Consider the following 18825-nt stretch of genomic DNA (forward strand, 5'->3'; position numbering starts at 1 on the left):
TGTCTGTTTCTCTTCAGAGATATTGCACTGTGTATGAAACTTGGTCTCAGTATAATTCCTCCAAATTTGTTCTTTTCAGGATGAAATAATATTTATTATAGGCCCTATGCACTATCATCTCAGACTGTGTGTGTATCTGTGTTTTCCTCTGATGAAAAATTTGAATCCTATAAATGTTTAAGTGTAATTATATGAAATTAGATTGAATATAAATCTATTATTTATATTGTTTATATTAAATTATATAACAGAGAATATATTTATATATATTTTTACACTGGTAAGTGTTGGTGGATGACACTGAAGTTGTTCCTGTTTGTTTGAATTATGTTCTATTTTCCTGGACTAACACACCTGTTGAGCGTACAAGCCAGTGGTTGAGAGAAGCTGTGAGACTTAGTTCTTCACTTCATTTTTTTCCCCTTCTTCAGTTGTTAGAGCATAGAGCGCTTTCTTTTAAAATAGATGGTGCATTTTATTATATTTTTCTCTTCTGATTTTTTGTGTTGTTTTGTTCACGAGTTTTCTTTATCTTTAATCTCCTTTTGTCCCTTCACCAATACATTTGCAAGAAATATGGTGCTTTCCAAGACAGTACTCTCTTTCCCAGGAGTCACACATTCCTGAGACTGCCACATCAGATCCTGCATATGTTCCAAGACCTTCCCCTTATCCTCACTCTCCAAGGCTCTCATCTGCCATGACTTATAAATGGTTTCACTGGTTTTTACTACAAGTTGGGTCTTTTCCTTCAGGCAGTGAACCCTAACTGATGTTATCTGTTTACCACTACTAATAGAGCCCAATCACTTCCCCACTCTCTCTTTTGTATGGATGGATTCTGGTGCCATCTCTCCTGCTTTCCTGATGGCGTTTTGTGTTTATTTTCTCAATTACACGTAGATGAGTGTGCATAGACCCTTATGACTTCTATTTGAGCTAGGGGTGTAAGCTAGGGTGATTTTAGTTGTTATCTCAATCTATAATATCTGTATGAGATTTTTTTGTAGTATTTGGAATGTATGTGGCCACCATTATCTTACAGGATTCTAGAACATATTTATCTTTCATTTTCAAACTATTCCAAAAATATCGACAAATGGCAAATCTATAGAAATTTCTTACTTTATGATGGCTTATTTTATACTCCTCCCAGACAAATGGCAAATATACAGAAATTTCTTACTTTATGATGGCTTATTTTATACTCCTTATTTTAATACTCCATGGCTTAAACATGGGGTTACCTATTACTAAAGACACCTATATATATTAGCTTATTATGTCATTCTTTGGATTGATGGAACGGAACTCATACCTCAGAATACATAATGATAAACCCAGGAGTTCTTAAAATTCCATAACTGTCCTTATTTTATGGTCTGAAATAGGGCCCAGGAATCTACATCTCTGAGAAGCCCCTAATCTAAAACAGGTGGAAGAAGAGTAGTACTTTCTGATTCTCTTCATCTTATGTTGAGATAATATAAACCACTGTCTTCTTAATGATAATCAGAATACCTTATAGTCTGTGAAATATTTTCAGGCATATGAACCCAAACCCCGATTAAAGAGTGAAATATACAAATAATTTTTAGGCCAAAAATTGTTTGTCAAAAAATTCAGAATTTCTGCCAGCTAAATGCTCTCTGATCTTATTCCCAGAAATGCTCCATGCTGACAGTCTGTTTTCTAAGAACTGGTCGAGAAGAGATAACATATGATTCAGCAGTTTGTGATCTGTGTTCTGAATGATCTGATTTTTAAAAATTAATGATAATGGAGTTAAATGATACCTCCTTTATAATTAGTACCTGAAAAAAATACATGTATCTTACAGTGCACATATCTTTTGTAGAAGTCCACAAGAGGCTATGACTTAAAAGTATCCAAAAAAGATTTTATATCCAGGGATTTGAATGCCTTAGCTTAAAGATGGAAGTTCTAGGGGCACCTGGGTGGCTCAGTGGGTTAACTGTCTAATTCTTGATTTGGGTTCAAGTCATGATGTCAGGGTCTTGAGATTGATCCCTGCATCAGGCTCTGTATTAGATGTGGAGACTGCTTAAGATTCTTAACTCTCCCTCTCTATACGACCCCCCAACCCCTTTCCTGCCATGCTCATGCTCTCTCTCTCTCAAAAAAAAAAAAAGTTATAGCCATAAATTTTATTGCTCTTCCTCTATCTTTAAAAACGCTATTGTTTATAATAAGATCTCGTTAAGAGAAGCACTCATTATTATAAAATTTAATTCTCTCACTCAAGAATGGAGTAATTTGCCTAAATTATATAACCTTTAAAAAGTAATTTAACATTTCTATATAACTATTTCTAACATGGAAAAATGGCTATGCATTAGAGTGCTGTTGTACATCAAGAGAAATTTAAAGTTAAGACTTTAAAAACACCTTGCTTATTGATTATCTTTAATTTTACATGCTACATATGTTCACTTATTAGGTGACACCAAATGTAAATTAATTCTACTTTTTTCTGATTATAACATTCCAAAAATTGTTGTGATTTAAATTCTCATTAATCTAGATAATATTGTGTTTTCATGTTTACAAATATATTTAAAATCACACATGTAAAATATTTAAAGAATATTATTTTTTACCTCCTTTAATGAAAGCATTTTGTTTAAAGTCTTGACAGATAACCTTGACTTTGGTACCTTTGTAAAGACTACAGCCACTTTGGGACTTATCTAGCCCAGTTTTACTAACCCAGTTACTGATTCGTGTAACTTTATGGTAGTTTGGGTTTTGTTTTTAGTATTTTCCCTGTGCATATATATAGGTATCTTTAGTACATACTACTTAATGTATGGCTTTAGAATGAATCACTTAGTGCTCGCTTCGGCAGCACATATACTAGAATGAATCACTTAAAGGATTTTTAGTAATAGTAATAGCCATCACTTGGACGTGTGAGGTTATGCCTCTTAGAATGACTAGATCATTCTAGATCAGTGTCATCTAGTCATCAAAATCAAGGCCTAAAATGACTAAACCCCTTTCTCCCTTTCACTCTCCTTAATGTAATCTACCAGGTAGCCTCTATAAACAGCCAAAGTAGATCAGTTACTGTCATTGCAGGTTAAAGTGTCATTCTCAAACAATACTTTATTTTTTTTAAGATTTTATTTATTTGACATACAGAGATCACAAGTAAGCAGAGAGACAGGCAGAGAGAGGAGGAAGCAGGCTCCCTGCTGAGCAGAGAGCCCAATGAGGGGCTCGATCCCAGGGTCCAGGGATCATGACCTGAGCCGAAGGCAGAGGCTTTAACCCACTGAGCCACCCAGGCGCCCCCCAAACAGTACTTTAAATCAAGAGATGGAAAGAACTGTGCAATTAGTAGGTGTGTGATGACTTAAATAGGAAGCCATTTCTTTCTGAGAGGAAATGGAAACAGAACTTTCCAGTCATGCAATCTTCACTGACTATTTATTTATGCCACAATTCTTTTCTTCTTCAGAAATATTTATAATCAGACACAATTTAGTTAAGCTTCCCTTTTTTTTTTTTTGAAGATTTTATTTTTTGATGGAGAAAGAGAGGCTAGCACAAGCAGGAGGAGTTGCAGAGGGAAAGGGAGATGCAGGCTCCCCACTGATCAGATTGCCCAATGTGGGGCTCAATCCCAGCATCCCAGTATCATGACCTAAGCTGAAGGCAGCTTAACTGATTGAGCCACCCAGGTGAACCTTAAGCTTCCTTTAAAAAAAAAAAAAAAGGAACTTTTAGAATTTTCTCTTAATTTAGAAGTTGTTATTATTATGCCCTTTGCAAAGAAATCAAAAGAATTTTCCTTAACCATTTTTTAGATGTAGTTTACGAGTGGTCCTCTGGCAATTCCCACTACCACCCTTCTGGATGTTGGAATGTGGTGCAGAAGAAGGCCTGTTGGTGTCACCCCTACTGAGTGATCACAGCTCACATGGGTTCAGAAATTTTCTGCTCTGCTTCTACCTCAATCCATGCTTACATCTTAAAAGCAGTAGCTTATATTTTACATTTTTTTCTTATATTTTTCTTAATGGCAATAATATATCTTGAATACTCAAATGTTTGTGTATTCTTTTTAGTTCTTATCCATAATTTTTAAATATTAAATGGAGAATTTTGGCTGTTTCTTTTTTCTTTCCACTATTTCATTGATCCTTCCCAAAGCAGAATATAGGCCATCTTGACTTTTGTTCATAATCAAAATATCAAATGAAATAAATAAAGATTTCATTAAAAACAAGGAAGTTTTATCAACTGTACTTCAATAAAAGACTTTTAAAAACTTAAGAAAAAAAGAAAGTTTCTCTAATTCTCAACTCAGATAATGAAACATGACTTTGCTTTTCCATGTTATGTAGAGCTATCTAAAAGAATTTAGCATTTAATGATACAGATTAATATTGAGTCTTCTAAAACCAGTTAAAGAATATTAGTACATAGGCTGAGATTCCATATAGAAGTATTACAGTAATAGGATCAACCAAGAAGTGTATGTCCTTCATAAAGAAAAGTTCTTTTCATGTATCAGTTTTTGGAAAGTATCAGTGAATCTTAACCTAGAAGATACTGCAAAAGGAAATATAATTTAGTCTGACCTGATTTCTTGGCCATTATTAAGTATAGTACAACAGAATTAGTCTTTGAATTACTGATAGCATTTTAGGACTATATGTATTTTTTTTTTAAGATTTTATTTATTTGAGAGAGAGAGTGACAGAACATGAGCAAAGCGGTGGGGTAGAGGGAGAGAAGACCCCCTGCTGAGCAGGTAGCCTGATGTGGGGCTCCATCCCAGGACCCTGGGATCATGACCGGAACCAAAGGCAGAGACTTAACCAACTGAGCCACCCAGGTGTCCTAGGACTACACATATTATTACAGAAAGTAGATATACCTACTGAATGACACAGTATTCCACTTTGGAATGTATGGACACAGCCATACCTTCAGACTTCAAAGCACATAAAGCTGCCTTTAATGAATGTTTAAGTTCTTCACAGATTTCAATAGTACAACCGTTGCTTGGGGGGGTCATTTTGAAATGTGTGTGTTTAGTAATATTTTAACTACTAGAATCTATTCACAGATCTACTTATTTGGTATCTGTAATCAGGGAGAGCACATCCTGTTAAAATCCCTCCCTGCGCTATGTGTGCAGTGTACTTGGAGCAGTTAAATAGACTCTTAGAAGTTATCATCTCTTTTCTAGGCTTTGGGAGTTCTAATTATAAGAGAGAAAAACCTTCTCTAGTAGTTACAGGATAAATCAAGTGAACTTTTAATATAATAGATGCATTTCAAAAGTATATTTTATTAAAACTTGATTAATATTTTTAATAATGCTGAGAATTTTGATAATGCATATCAAACCTTTATCTAATTTGCATGTCTTCATGTCTAACTTTTGTTAGTAAAGGATATACTATTTTAGTTAAAATATTTGCCCAGTATCTCTGGAGAACTTACACAAGAAAGTCACAGAACTTATGGAATATAAAAGTAAGTTTGGACAGCTATTTCCTCTAGACAGATGAGGTCTCCGTTTCATCCCTTGAGGTCAGTTCCCTTACACTGATCTGTCCGACAAACTGTGAAGACTCATCAGTAACATCACCTTTGATGGAAAGATTTATATAGGCTGTTCTCTCATCATTGCCAATTTTATACCTGGCCCAAGTACAAGGATCCATGTCTGCATAGGGCATTCCCTTCCTCTGGGGCATATTATCAATAATCAATTAAAATTTAAGGGAAGAGAGAATATGGGATTTAAACAAAAAAAAAAGACTAAAACCAAAGCGTTGCATATGCTGTCATCAGAACAATATAGTCTGATGCACTGTTTTTTCTCCATTTCTGGAATCCACTTAAAAACTGAGACTCTTTTAGTAGAATAAAAATATTCCCTCCTGATATGTGCACCAGGACCCATTTTTATTCTTTAGCTCTGTTTTTCACCCTTAATTTAAAAAGAAAAACAGGTATACAGCCTCTGTCCTACTGCAGTGACACTTTAATAGCATCATGGAAATAATTTTTCACTTTTTTTGTTTTAAACAGTAATACCATTGACGTATTTTCTCACTTTTTCTGTTTTAAACTGTCAGCTTCTTATTTTAAGGAGGTTTCCTATAAGAAATGGGGAAAGGAAAAAGCATGAGTTCTGACAAGTTGAGCTTGTGTTAGTTCTTCAGTGCAAGGATCATAAAATTATAAATAATCACAAGGATTCAAGGCCTTTTTGAATGAGTTTCCTCACGTATGAAAATAATGTGGTAGATTGAATAGTCAAAATTGTTCACTTAACTATCCTGGAATAATAAAAATAATGAGTGTCTGTGTAGAATTTGGCAGTTAATAAGGCTTTTTTCATATCTATTATTTCATTCTACAGCATTCCCACTCTTTTAAGTCCCATATTGCGAAAGATATTTTAATCCCAAAGAGGAATCTTTTCCATAATTAAAAGGTAATTTGGGAAAGTATGCTAACTTCAGTTTATCTATGGAATAAGTGATAATAAATGTCTCACAGTGGTATATAGATAGTGGTGTATAGATCTCTCCATAGTGTTTTTTGAGGGAATAAAACTCAACTCTAATTAGCTATTTAACTCTTAATCATGTAACTAATTGTTATTGTATGTAATTGCATATTTTTCCAGCCTCAATTTTCTATGTGTGTGTGTGTGTGTGTGTGTGTGTGTGTATAGAGACACACACACACACACACAGACATAGACACACACACGCACGGTTTAAAGCTATCAGTCTGTGGTTTGAATGAAGAAGCAAGTTTATAATAAAATATGTCAAGTGGGATGCCTGGGTGGCTCGGCTGTTAAGCGTCTGCCTTTGATTCAGGCCATGATCCCACCGTCCTGGGATTGAGCCCCACGTCAGGCTTCCTACTCAATGGAAGGCTGCTTCTCCCTCTGCAGTCCCCCTGCTTGTGTTCCCTCTCTTACTGTGTCTCTATCTGTCAAATAAATAAATAAATTCTTTAAAACAATATATGTCAAGTAACAATGGCCAGCATATGACAATTGGATTTCTTTATTTGTGGCAAATAATTTTCTTGTTAAATGGTGATGCACCACTCAAATTTTCCTTCAAAGAAGCCACAAAAGAATTGTCTCCCTTGCTACTGTGGGTGTCCTTAGGTACCCTTCACCTGCCAGCCCTTCTGGATTGTCTTAGCTGGAGAGTCTCCTTGCCCAAGGCCGCATGGCATACATCCAGTAAATTGTGGACGTGGAGGTACACAGCACCAGTCATCCCCTTTAAACTCAAGATAACTTTGTAGAACTGTCCTCTGAATCTCCCCCACTGGGGTGGGGGGTTGTGTGTCAGCCGAGGCTGCAGCTTCCCACTCCCGCTTTCTATAGATGTTGATCCCAGACATCCCAACTAAACAGCCTATGTGCTCAATCCTTTCTCAGAGTCTGCTTCCTGGAGAACTCAATTTGCAAAAAATATTTATGAGACATAAGATGATATACAATTTATGAGAGAAAAATTCATTCAGAGGGATAACTCATGTGCCTTATCTTATATAAAACATATAATGGTATTTAAATAAGACTTGAATATTTAAATGGAAAGGCTGTAACCCACTTACAATGAGATCTTAAGTTAACGTGTGTGCATATGTGTGTGTGTGACGTACTAGAAACAAACATGTAGGTCTACGGCAGATGGTGTTAATTTTAAACCAAATATAAATTTCCTCCTTCTTCTTTACTAACCAAAATATAATTTTATTCAGAGCAATGTTATTTCTTATCCAGCCAAGATGCTCATTGTTCTGGTCTTTACCATAGAACTAACTTCAGGTCTATGAGATAGAAACAGCATCCTGATGCCTCTCCTGGGAAGGTGTTTGTTCATTTATTTTATTCTTTTTCTTTTAATGATGGGTTAGATGGGACTGGCCCTTCCCTTTCTAGCCTTCATTCTGCCTTGAGCACAGATGTGCTGTTGGAGCTGAGGCATCCATCCATTGGCCATGAGGAGAAAGAAAAGAGGACAGGGAGACCCGAGACCCTGGCCCTTATATGGCTGAACTGCCGAGGCAGCCTCAGCAGCCATGGTTCCCAGACTGCCGGATACACACGGAACAAAGAGGCCCTAAATTAATAGTCACAGGACTGACTTTCTTGAGTCTTTTAAGAAGATAAGAAAATGTTGCTCTGTCATGAAATTTAAACAAAATTAATAAATCCCTTTAGCTCGATTTCAGTGTAATAAGAACATACCAGAGCATCAAATTTTACATAAAGGATGAAGAAAGGAAGAGAAGAATCAGTCCTTTAAATTCTGGAGGATCATGGCGAATAAAAAGGAAGAGTGAGAAAGAATGAGGATGTCAGATGCCCAGAGTTCTCATGCCCCACCCCCTACCTCATCCACACCTCAAGTGGGTGCTGTAGAGGTTTCCAAGCATCTGATGGAGCACAGTATCAGAAAGCTGTAGGTCCTTAGGATATATCTACTCTTCAGTTCAGCCATGGCAAAATGCCCTGGCAGTCGGGACAAGAAAATGGCAGAGGAAAGTAGGTAAACTAGATGGGTCTGGGGGCTGCGGTCTTGGTTCTTCAAAGCTCATGTGGCATATTGGGAAGAATGGAATTAAAGTTCTGGCCTAGTGTTCCTTTGTCTTTTAGGAGGGCAGGCGAGAATGCTTCTGGGAAGAAAGCAGGCACCTGGTTTAATCTTCTGTAAATACACTAATAACTCAGTTCCTAGAAAAGAAGCCAATCAGGAGTAGAATTTTACCTATTGAATTTTCTTAGTAGAATGACCCTGCTTTAGGACTGCTCATGGCAAACAAATGTAGAATCTGCTTTTGTGAAATAGGACTTGAAGCAATGTCCTGTGAGCTGTGCAACTATCTGGGTATAAGATGGAGATGTTCCGTATTTTATGGGGTAACCCCATGCATCTTATCAAAGACCTCATATATTCTTCTGCATCACAGATCATGACTGATGTATCCAGATCTCTCTCCCTCCTTCCTCTGGTCCTGATTATTTGTATTCTTGAAATTACTAATAAGGCTTGACACTGAGTAAGATATCTGGGTAATGTTCTGTTTGTTAGATCTTACAATCTGATATTTGTGTTAGCGCATATATATAGGACCCTAGATTCCCCTTATGTTGTACAAAGAATATTCAGAGGTGCTGAGAAGGCCAGGAGACTAACAAATAACTTATATTGAGGGGAAAAACACTGCAGTTTTAAGGGAAAATATGCCTGGTCCAATTTTGGTGAGCTTAGTGTGATCCAGTAATTTCAATAGAACAAAAGCTCTGTGAGAATGGGGATTTTTAATTTTTTTTCACCCTATTTCTAATATATTTACCAAGCACATAGTAGCTTCTCAATAAATAAATTATATAAATGTACACATAAGTAAATACATATTTAATAACTGAAGTCATCTGTCTAGGTAATTCACACTCTGCTTGGATATCTCAGCAATGTGCTCAGTGCTTTAGCCTTCTTGGGAGCCTCTCTAGATGGTGTCAGTGTGTATACAGTAGGAGCTTATGTAACCATGTGACAGAGAGGAGATGAAGGAGGTCATTGAATCAATGTCAGAGTCTCCTGAGGTCTTTCCTGCAGTTCAAGTAAGAGATCTTGAACGCCAGTGTGTTGACATCATATGTTAGAAGCTATTGTCCTACCTATTTGACTCCTTCTATAATGTCTTTGAATAAATTTCCATCTTTGTTCAGGCAATCCTGTACTCATCCATTGGCCCTCACTGAATTGCCCTCTTTCCTCATACGGACATGGTGGAACTTTTAGCTTCCTTGTACACATTACAAAAGAGTGAGAGTATTCCCTCACCATAATTATATTTGCCATTCTTTTTTTATTTTATTTTATTTATTTATTTGACATACAGAGTTCACCAGTAGGCAGAGAGTCAGGCAGAGAGAGGGAGAGAGGGAAGCAGGCTCCCCGCTGAGTGGAGAGCCCGACGCAGGGCTCGATCCCAGGACCCTGAGACCATGACCTGAGCTGAAGGCAGAAGCCTAACCCACTGAGCCGCCCAGGCACCCCATATTTGCCATTCTTAATCTTTCTTTTTTTTCTTTTTTTTCCTCCCATGCTATGGTACATATGGCACTTTTACTGAAGCTGGACATATCTGGGGGTTGGGATGGTCTCTAGACCCTTGACTTTCCTCCCAAAGAAACACTTGTAACCTGTTGTGTCTAGGTTTTCTTCTGGTAAATTTGGTCTTAAATTGGAAATCCAGCCACTAATTCCTTGTTTTTCCTAAATACCTCTCTTCCTTTGAGAGCCCTTAAGAGGAAAGAAGTTAAATTTTACCTTTTTATTTACTTTGTGTTATGACTTGTGAGTATCCCAGAAATATACCTCCTGAATTATCCACCATGTAAGGAAGGGTAATCTTTCAGCAGTATTGAGTAAAACCCATAATCTGAATTATCTGTGCTTGAAAATAAAACTTATAATTTAAAAGGAGAGATGAAACTTGTTTCTCTGTATTTTGGCATTGATTGTCACTGCCAAACTTAAGATCTGAAGAATCTGCCTCAGGACCCCAAACAGACCTTTGACCTCCTTATTCTGGGCTAAATGTATCTGTTCCTTCCTGGATAACAAACTAACTGATTAGAGCTTGCATTTGGAAGGCTACAAGAGAAAACGTTATAAGGGCAAGCAAAGTCAATGTTTTCATATTTGCGAACCATTCATATTTGCAACCCAGAATCACAAAGATGTCCCACCTAATCTTAATTTCTTCATCCTCTCCTCCACAATCCTGCTACCATTTACACAGCAGTAGAAAATGGTAGTTGACTCACAGGATAGATTGGTGGTTGAGAAGCTTCAGAGACATGAAAGAAGCTGGTGGTAATGGCCACAACCTTCTAAGAAAAGAGAGGTCGTAGGTGAAGACATGGAGAAAAGGTGGTCTGAGGGATATAAGGTCAATGAGTGTACATGTTCCTCTCTAGTTAAGGAAATAGCCATGCAGGTCTCCTTCATCTTCAGCCATTGGCAGGTACTTTAGCCATTCCCACAGTGAGCCTCGAAATGCAAAGAGAACAAGTTATGAAGCTTGTTCAGTGATCAGAATTGATGAGAAATACCAGATGCAATCTAATGTTTTGAAGAGAGAGGGAATTAGGACAGTTAGCAGAAATGGAATTTAAGAAGGCAATGAATTCAGGAGAGTGGGAATAGATCAATCAGCAAGGCCTTGGGGAGAAATAGAGAAAAGGAGAGGAAAACTGTAGAGTGTTTATATTCCTATGCCTACAATATGAGGAAAGGAAAGAACTAGTAGGAGTTTAATCAATTAGTTAAGAGCTTTTGGCATGTAGCTTGAGAAAGAAAGAAAACATGTAGAAAGGAGATTACTTATAACTGTACTTATAGACAGCCATTGAGGGACGGATTAGTCCCATCCTAGAACATGCCCAAAGAAAATTTGGGAAGGTTTGTGCTGCAGAGAAAGCAAAGTCTAGAAGTGACACATCTGAGTCTTATCAGTCCTCCCACTGAGAAGGATGGTTTGTGAGAGACAGACTACACAATTGTAGAGGAAACCTTTGCTGGCTGTCTAATGGTATGTAGAGCAAACCAAGGATCAGCACAATTTAGGAAAATTCACAGCATGAAATAGAAGACCTAATATAGACAATCAGAACAAATGACACGGAAGAGAACAGATAATTTTGGGAACAAAGGAAAAAAATTGTGATGAGTGTCCTCAGAGGGATTATAGAGGATGTGCTTCTGAAAACAAGATCAGGCTTCTAAAAAAAGAACAGCCAGAGAATAACAAAAAGTCTGGGAGATATTAAACATAGATTGAAGAGTTAAAAGAAAAAAAAATATGAAAAGGATTAAATATTTTAAAAGACTAAAAACCAAATGAAGATTCTGAAAGTGAGAGTCAAAAAATTGCCCCAGACTTTCCTAAAAAGAATAAACACCTTTCTCTCCTTTCCTAAAGAGAGATCCTGATGGAAATAGATTAAAAGGTAGGAGAAAGAACTATCAAAGCAACAAGAAAAGAAACTTTCCTTCGCTTGAAAGCATACCTTTTCATACTGAAAGGAGCTCTGTGGATTGAGCAACGTTAACTGAGAAAAGACTAGCACTTAAACAGATCTTGGAAATGTGCCACAGCTCCAAAGATAAAATCACCTATAACTTTTCTTTTTTAAAGGAATTTTAAAAAACCGGTGGATTTCAGATATTTCTTATCTAATAATGAGCACAGGAAGAATATGAAGTGTATTTTCCAAGTCCTAAAATAATGGAAAAAAGAATCTAGAATTTATTATCTAGGCCCATTATTATTAAAATATGGGGAAATTAAGTTTGGTAAACTTAATTTAAACTTGGTAAAGGTATATACAAAGCATAGATACAGAAAAGAGAAAGCAGCCTGAGTCATTGTTGGAGAGTAGATGGTGATTAGAATGGAAATATTGATAGGAATCATAGTAATTTTGGCATTGAAATCAAAGTGATCAAATAGAATGTTGGTTATTGCCATTTTTAACATCTTTTTAAATAAAAGAAATCCAAAGCAAAACCAAAATAAAAACAATCTCAAAGTTTTACCAAGTATTCTCCTTACTATCTTTATAGCTTAACTCATGATCTTGGGGAGGGGCGCAGGGTAGAAGAAAAGATTATTACACTAAACTTATCAGTACTCTCCTTATATAGTCCATATTTTTGTTCTGAAATGTAATTCTTTCTTTTATTTTTGTGGTGGTCTAGCTATAGTCCATAAGTCACTGATAAGAGTGGGATAGGTAGATAGTAGAATTCTCTTTTTTTTTTTTACCTCTAAATCAGTATTCAAATAATACTATAGCTTACTGTAGATATCCTAATAATAATATACATTGTCTTTAAATATTAATTAAAATATAAAGCAGCAGATGTTCAAATAGAACAGAGAGTTTTAGTAATACACTTGAGCTGACATGAGATATCCAAAATTTGGTCTTACCTATGTGAAGAATATGTACGAGCAATGATAATAACATATTTCCTGGAAAAGCTCTGTGTTTTCATGTAATTTATGCCAGTAGAAAGCCATCAGTGGATGGGGGCGCCTACGTGCCTCTGCCTTTAGCTCAGGTCATGATCTCAGAGTCCTGGGATCAAGCCCTGCATCAGGCTCTCAGCTCAGCAGGGAGTCTGTTTCTCTCTCTGCCTGCCTCTCTGCCTACTTGTGATTTCTCTCTCTGTCAGATAAATAAATAAAATCTTAAAAAAAAAAAAAAGAAAGGGGTGGGAGGTTGGGGTACCAGGTGGTGGGTATTATAGAGGGCACGGATTGCATGGAGCACTGGGTGTGGTGAAAAAATAATGAATACTGTTATGCTGAAAATAAATAAATTAATTTAAAAATAAAAAGAAAGAAAGCCATCAGTGTAATCTTCCAAAGATGCCTTTAAAGTTTGTTATTGGGGCGCCTGGGTGGCTCAGTGGGTTAAGCCGCTGCCTTCGGCTCAGGTCATGATCTCAGGGTCCTGGGATCGAGTCCCGCATCGGGCTCTCTGCTCAGCAGGGAGCCTGCTTTCCTCTCTCTCTCTGCCTGCCTCTCCGCCTACTTGTGATCTCTCTCTCTGTCAAATAAATAAATAAAATCTTTAAAAAAAAAAATGTGTACATACTAGTCATTACCCAACAGTAATGGGTTTTACTAAATTACCTGGTAACAGCAGTCTTTCTTTCTATGTATTTGACTCAATATTTACATCCTGCCTCTTTTGATCCATTGCTGGTTTATTTTATGATCTGTCACCCAGCCAAAAGGAAGAATTCAATGGACGCGATGCTTTAAGACTTCTCTCTCATTTGGTAGCTACTTTCAGGTCATTAGAAAAAAGTGATTAGCAGTTTTCAAACCTTGCTTCCTATACCTAGATAGAAATGCTTGTTCCTAACATGTAAATTTATTGCCATACACCTGTGGGAACCAAATGGGGATTGCAGTTGTGTGCCCTTAGCCCACGTAATTACAGAGATGCTATTAACACCTCAGCCATAAAGTCAAATAATTATCTTACCTCTTATATGTCCAAATTCTCTAACTTAGGGACCACATGATAGTGTTTGATAGAAGATTGTAATGTGCTATATAACCGACAAAGTAAACTTTATGAAGAACCATAAAAGAATGTCTATTTGGTGGAATAGCTACAGATTGTTACAGAGGCTTCAGTTTTATGTAAAAGAAAGAATGCATTATAAAAGGATTTATTACATGAGGTTTCTCAATGAAGGGCAATGAAAAAACTTGATAGACCTTAACAGAGAAGCCTATGAAAGTTAAGATACCTATTTAAATAACTTAGGGTGATTTGATTTTTAACCATGGAGAAAGAATCAAGAACACTTTCTTGGCTGCCTAAGAGCTAAGCTCCAAGATTTGAGAAAAACACGCATGAACGGACTGAAACAAAAAATCTGCATGCCTCTGGAGGATTTTAATTGTTAGACATAATGGTAGAAGAGAATTGAGATATGATCGTTGCTGAGCCAGATGATTCAAAAACTCGTGGTATCCCTAATTTAGAAGGACACGAGCACAGAGGATATCTCTCTCTCCTTCTTGACAAATGGTATGAATTTTTTGAGAAAGGAATGTTCACACATCGAGTCCCTTATGTCTGAAGTCTTCATCAGTATAGTAGCCAACAAAGACACAGCCGGTAATTCTTAGAGTTCTCCAGTTACCTTCCACCACGATTTCAGCATAGTCCGTGTGTTCATCAGTATTCCAAAATATCAGCGAATGTGTCATATTCAATTCAATAGCCAATATTTCCTAAGCATTTCCCACTCTACTTTTTTAACTTGAAAGCACTTAAGGCTTCACATTTAATTTTTAGTATTGAGACCTTGCTAGCTGGCCTTCATAATCTCGCTTTGAAGGAAACATTTGTCATCGTAAATACATAATTGAGGTGATGTCCTGGTTGGGTGGCTGTGCTGAAAGCTTGTCATGATCAAAAAAAAATTGTAGTCACTTGAATTAATTCTAATAATTTAGCTTTTATTCTGTCTTGTCTTAAGAATCTTCTTGGGCTTCTGAGTACAGTGAGCATCAAAATATAAGTTCAAAGCCTTGTGTTTTTGAACAGCCCTGGTAAGGCTTGTACTAGTTTGCTAGAACTGTCTTAACAAAGTACTAAAGACTGGGTGGCTTAAACAGCACAAGTTTATTTGCTAATAATTCTAGAAGCAAGAAGTCTGAGGTGAAGGGGTTGGCACAGTTGGTTTCTTCTAAGGGCCTTTCTCCTTGGCTTGTAGATGGACTTCCCTCTGCATGTGTGGATCCTAATCTCTTCTTTTTTTTCTTTTTTAAATAAAATTTCTAAAAAGATTTTATTTATTTGAAAGAGAGAGCCGGAACAGGGGAAGGGGCAGAGACAGAGGGAGAGGCAGACTCCCTGCTGAGCAGGGAGCCCCATGTGGAGCTCATTCCCTGACCCTTAGACTATGACCTGGGCTGAAGGCAGACACTTAACCGACTGAGCCACCCAGACGCCCCTAAACATACAGCCCTCAGTGACCATGCAGGTCACGTGCTCATGAAATAGCCCTGATTCTGAGATATCTACCAAAATTGGATAAACTATTTTTAATAAATAATCAAGAGTAAAAAATATAAGTCTGAAATTCATGAGTGCATGTGTATCTTTATCCGTCCCTTTCCCCCGGGGAAACATTTTCCTCGGAAAGTTTGAAATGCAGTTTTGTATAGGACACTTTAACTAGCTAAATAAGGGTACTTAGTAGAAAGCACATATGGTAAAAGTAAAAATATTTTTTGTTTCATTTTTAATTCAAAGTTTTATTGTGCCAATACCAGCCAAGGTATATTTAGTCCTAGGAATATTTATCTCCCCAGTCGAACTCAAATGTCACTATAAATCAGTGTTGTCATTTGATAGCAAGGAAAGTAGTAATTTTATGGTTGACTTAGCAGATGAAAGATTTAATAGTAAATTATTCAAGGCATGTGAATGTTCTATGTTAGTAGATAAACGCACCTGAGACTAGTTCAGTAATCCAGTTACGTTAGACATTATGTCCTTAAAATTTAACCTATTTGGTTTTGTTTGTTGACAATCAAGCTCTTTATTTCACTTAAAATTCTTATATGTCCATAAATGAAAAACAAATGTTTATGTGAATCTAGGATGTGCTTCTGTTTATGAAAGACTGTCAGGTTACCTTAACTCAACTGACATCTGGCTTTCGCCTTTCAGCAAAGTTGTAACACAGATGAGGGGGGGCTGTTAGGCATTAGGGCAATAAAATGGAAACCATCTAAAGGAAAATGACTTCTAGGAGGTGAACAATTTTCCTAAGCATCCAAATCTGGAGGGGTATGTGCAACATTTTTAAAAGCATGAAAATATTTTTTAAGTACACAGTTTTCTTTAACATTGCCAAATTATTTCGATTTTCATTACAAAGTCTTTGCCTCTTTGTTTTCCTTCTCATGAATTACCTCCTAAATTCTTAGTAAAAAGTGACAAAGTAGTAGAAATCAGTGGATGAAGTACTGTTAATTTAATGTGTAATTATTTTAATTAAGTTTGAGGACATTGTATGTAATATGTCTAAGTCTTATAAGCAATTTGAGCTATGGCAGTCTCATGTCATTTTCAAAAGGAGCTCCTGAAAGGCAGGCAAATTAATAAAACTTCGGAAAAGCTATATTTTCTCTTTGCCTAAAACAATATCTTTTTTTTTTTTAATCAGTGTTTAGGTATGGTTCTTCTCTATGGAGATTACCCATACACAAAGAAAACCTAAAATGAGTAGTGGTAGCCTTACCAAGAAAGAATTCTTTGTAAAATTAATGAGGAAATCCAGAGAATTCTCTAAACTGCACAAACTAAATACTGATGCCATTATTTCGAGAGATTAGGAGATTAGGTAGTTTAGGTAGAACTAACTTCTGGACCTCAGGCAACTGAACATCATCTCTTTTTCTAAGAACATAATATGTCCCATATAATCATATAATCGCAATAGGCAATTAGCCAGTCCATTGGCCTGTGGTTTCTTCCCCTACCTCCCCTCAAAATATACACCCACCAGAATACTTGCAAAAGTACTTACAAATTCCTCTACACACATCAAGAACATAAATCAAGGCTGCCTGGCACAGTTGCTGGCATGTGAAGGTCTAACAGCCCCTTTCTTTAAAGAATATTAATGCAGAGATTTAGCAAGGGCCAATGACTTGCCTGAAGGGATGTCTAGAGGATAAACCAATGGCTTCCCCACCCACTGCCCTCTGCATTTCACCAAGCTATCCCCTAGTGTGGAAGCCTTTGATACCTGACATTTCTATAACAACAAATACTATGTGTGAGTTGAGAAGCTACGGGTTCAACACCAGTGGGGGACTAAGAGTCTATCACTCATGTAAATCTTGTGCTTAGAACATTATTATCAGCGCCAATCAACACCTAAAACAGATTCCTGAATTTGCCAACTTGGGTAACTATTAATTTTTAAGATTTTATTTATTTATTTGACAGACAGAAATCACAAGTAGACAAAGAGGCAGGCAGAGAGAGGAGGAAGCAGGCTCCCTGCTGAGCAGAGAGCCCGATGCAGGGCTCGATCCCAGGGCCCTGGCATGACCTGAGCTGAAGGCAGAGACTTTAACCCACTGAGCCACCCAAGTGCCCCTTGGATAACTATTTTTCAAATCTTTTATTGCATGCTAAATATTCCTTAGATCTTTTTCAGAGATCAAAATTCTGTGCACTTACAAAACAGAGTTGATATTTCAAAATTGGTTTATTTAATTAACATAAGTGATCTTCCTGGGAAATATCTTGCTTTTCAACATTATGTCTGGTTTATCTGAGTTTGAAATCTAAATTGAATAAAAACAAGATAATCTCTAAAACTCCATTTTATCATTCCAGACACTAGAGCTATTCAACCACCAGCTTAGCAACTACAGCACTTAGCAACAACTGATGATGGGAAAGGTTTTGACATCCATTGACCATACTGAAATGTATTACACTGTGTTAGTAGGCAGAGCATACCATAATAGTCACTCATGCCATCATTTTGTAGAGGTGTAAACTGAGTTTTGAATGGGTGTACATTTGTGGTTCAGAGCGTTTGCTCTGGAGATGGACTACCTGAGATAAAATCTCAACTCTACAACCAAAGTGGACACAGAGAAGCAAAGTAACCTCAGTTTCCTAATCCATAAAGTAAGTCTGTTGCAAATCTTAACTGACACAGCACTTAGAACAGCATATGGCTTGTTGTAAGCTTCCTATAGGTAGGTTGGCGAACACCACTCAGCAAATTGCACAGATCACAGAGCAGAGGTAGTTTCCAAACTTCGCATTAAAGCACTAGGTTATCCTGCTTCTCTGTTGCTATTTCAGCCCCCCACCTCACCCTTCAGCTCAAGTGGGCCACATTTAAGGAGGGTGCTTCTGAGTACAGAATGGATCACAATTTCACTAGGAGGACCTAAGGCCTTATGACCACATAGGACTATTTTCTCTTCTCTTTTTATTTTTGTTTCTTTTAATTACTGCCTTTTCTATTTGTAAATATGGGTATGACCTGAAAGTATTGAAAATCCCCCTAAGCCTTGGACAAGGAGAAAGAGATATCAATTACCTAGCATTTAGCAAAATCAACAAGATAAAATGTAGCCACTTCATCTGGACCTGCATTCAAACTGGTGTGAAATTTGACCGTGAACAATTAGGAAAGCAAACCTCTAAAAGGGGTA

The sequence above is a fragment of the Mustela erminea genome, chromosome 11 (assembly GCF_009829155.1).
Source record: "Mustela erminea isolate mMusErm1 chromosome 11, mMusErm1.Pri, whole genome shotgun sequence".
Taxonomy (NCBI): Eukaryota; Metazoa; Chordata; class Mammalia; order Carnivora; family Mustelidae; genus Mustela; species Mustela erminea.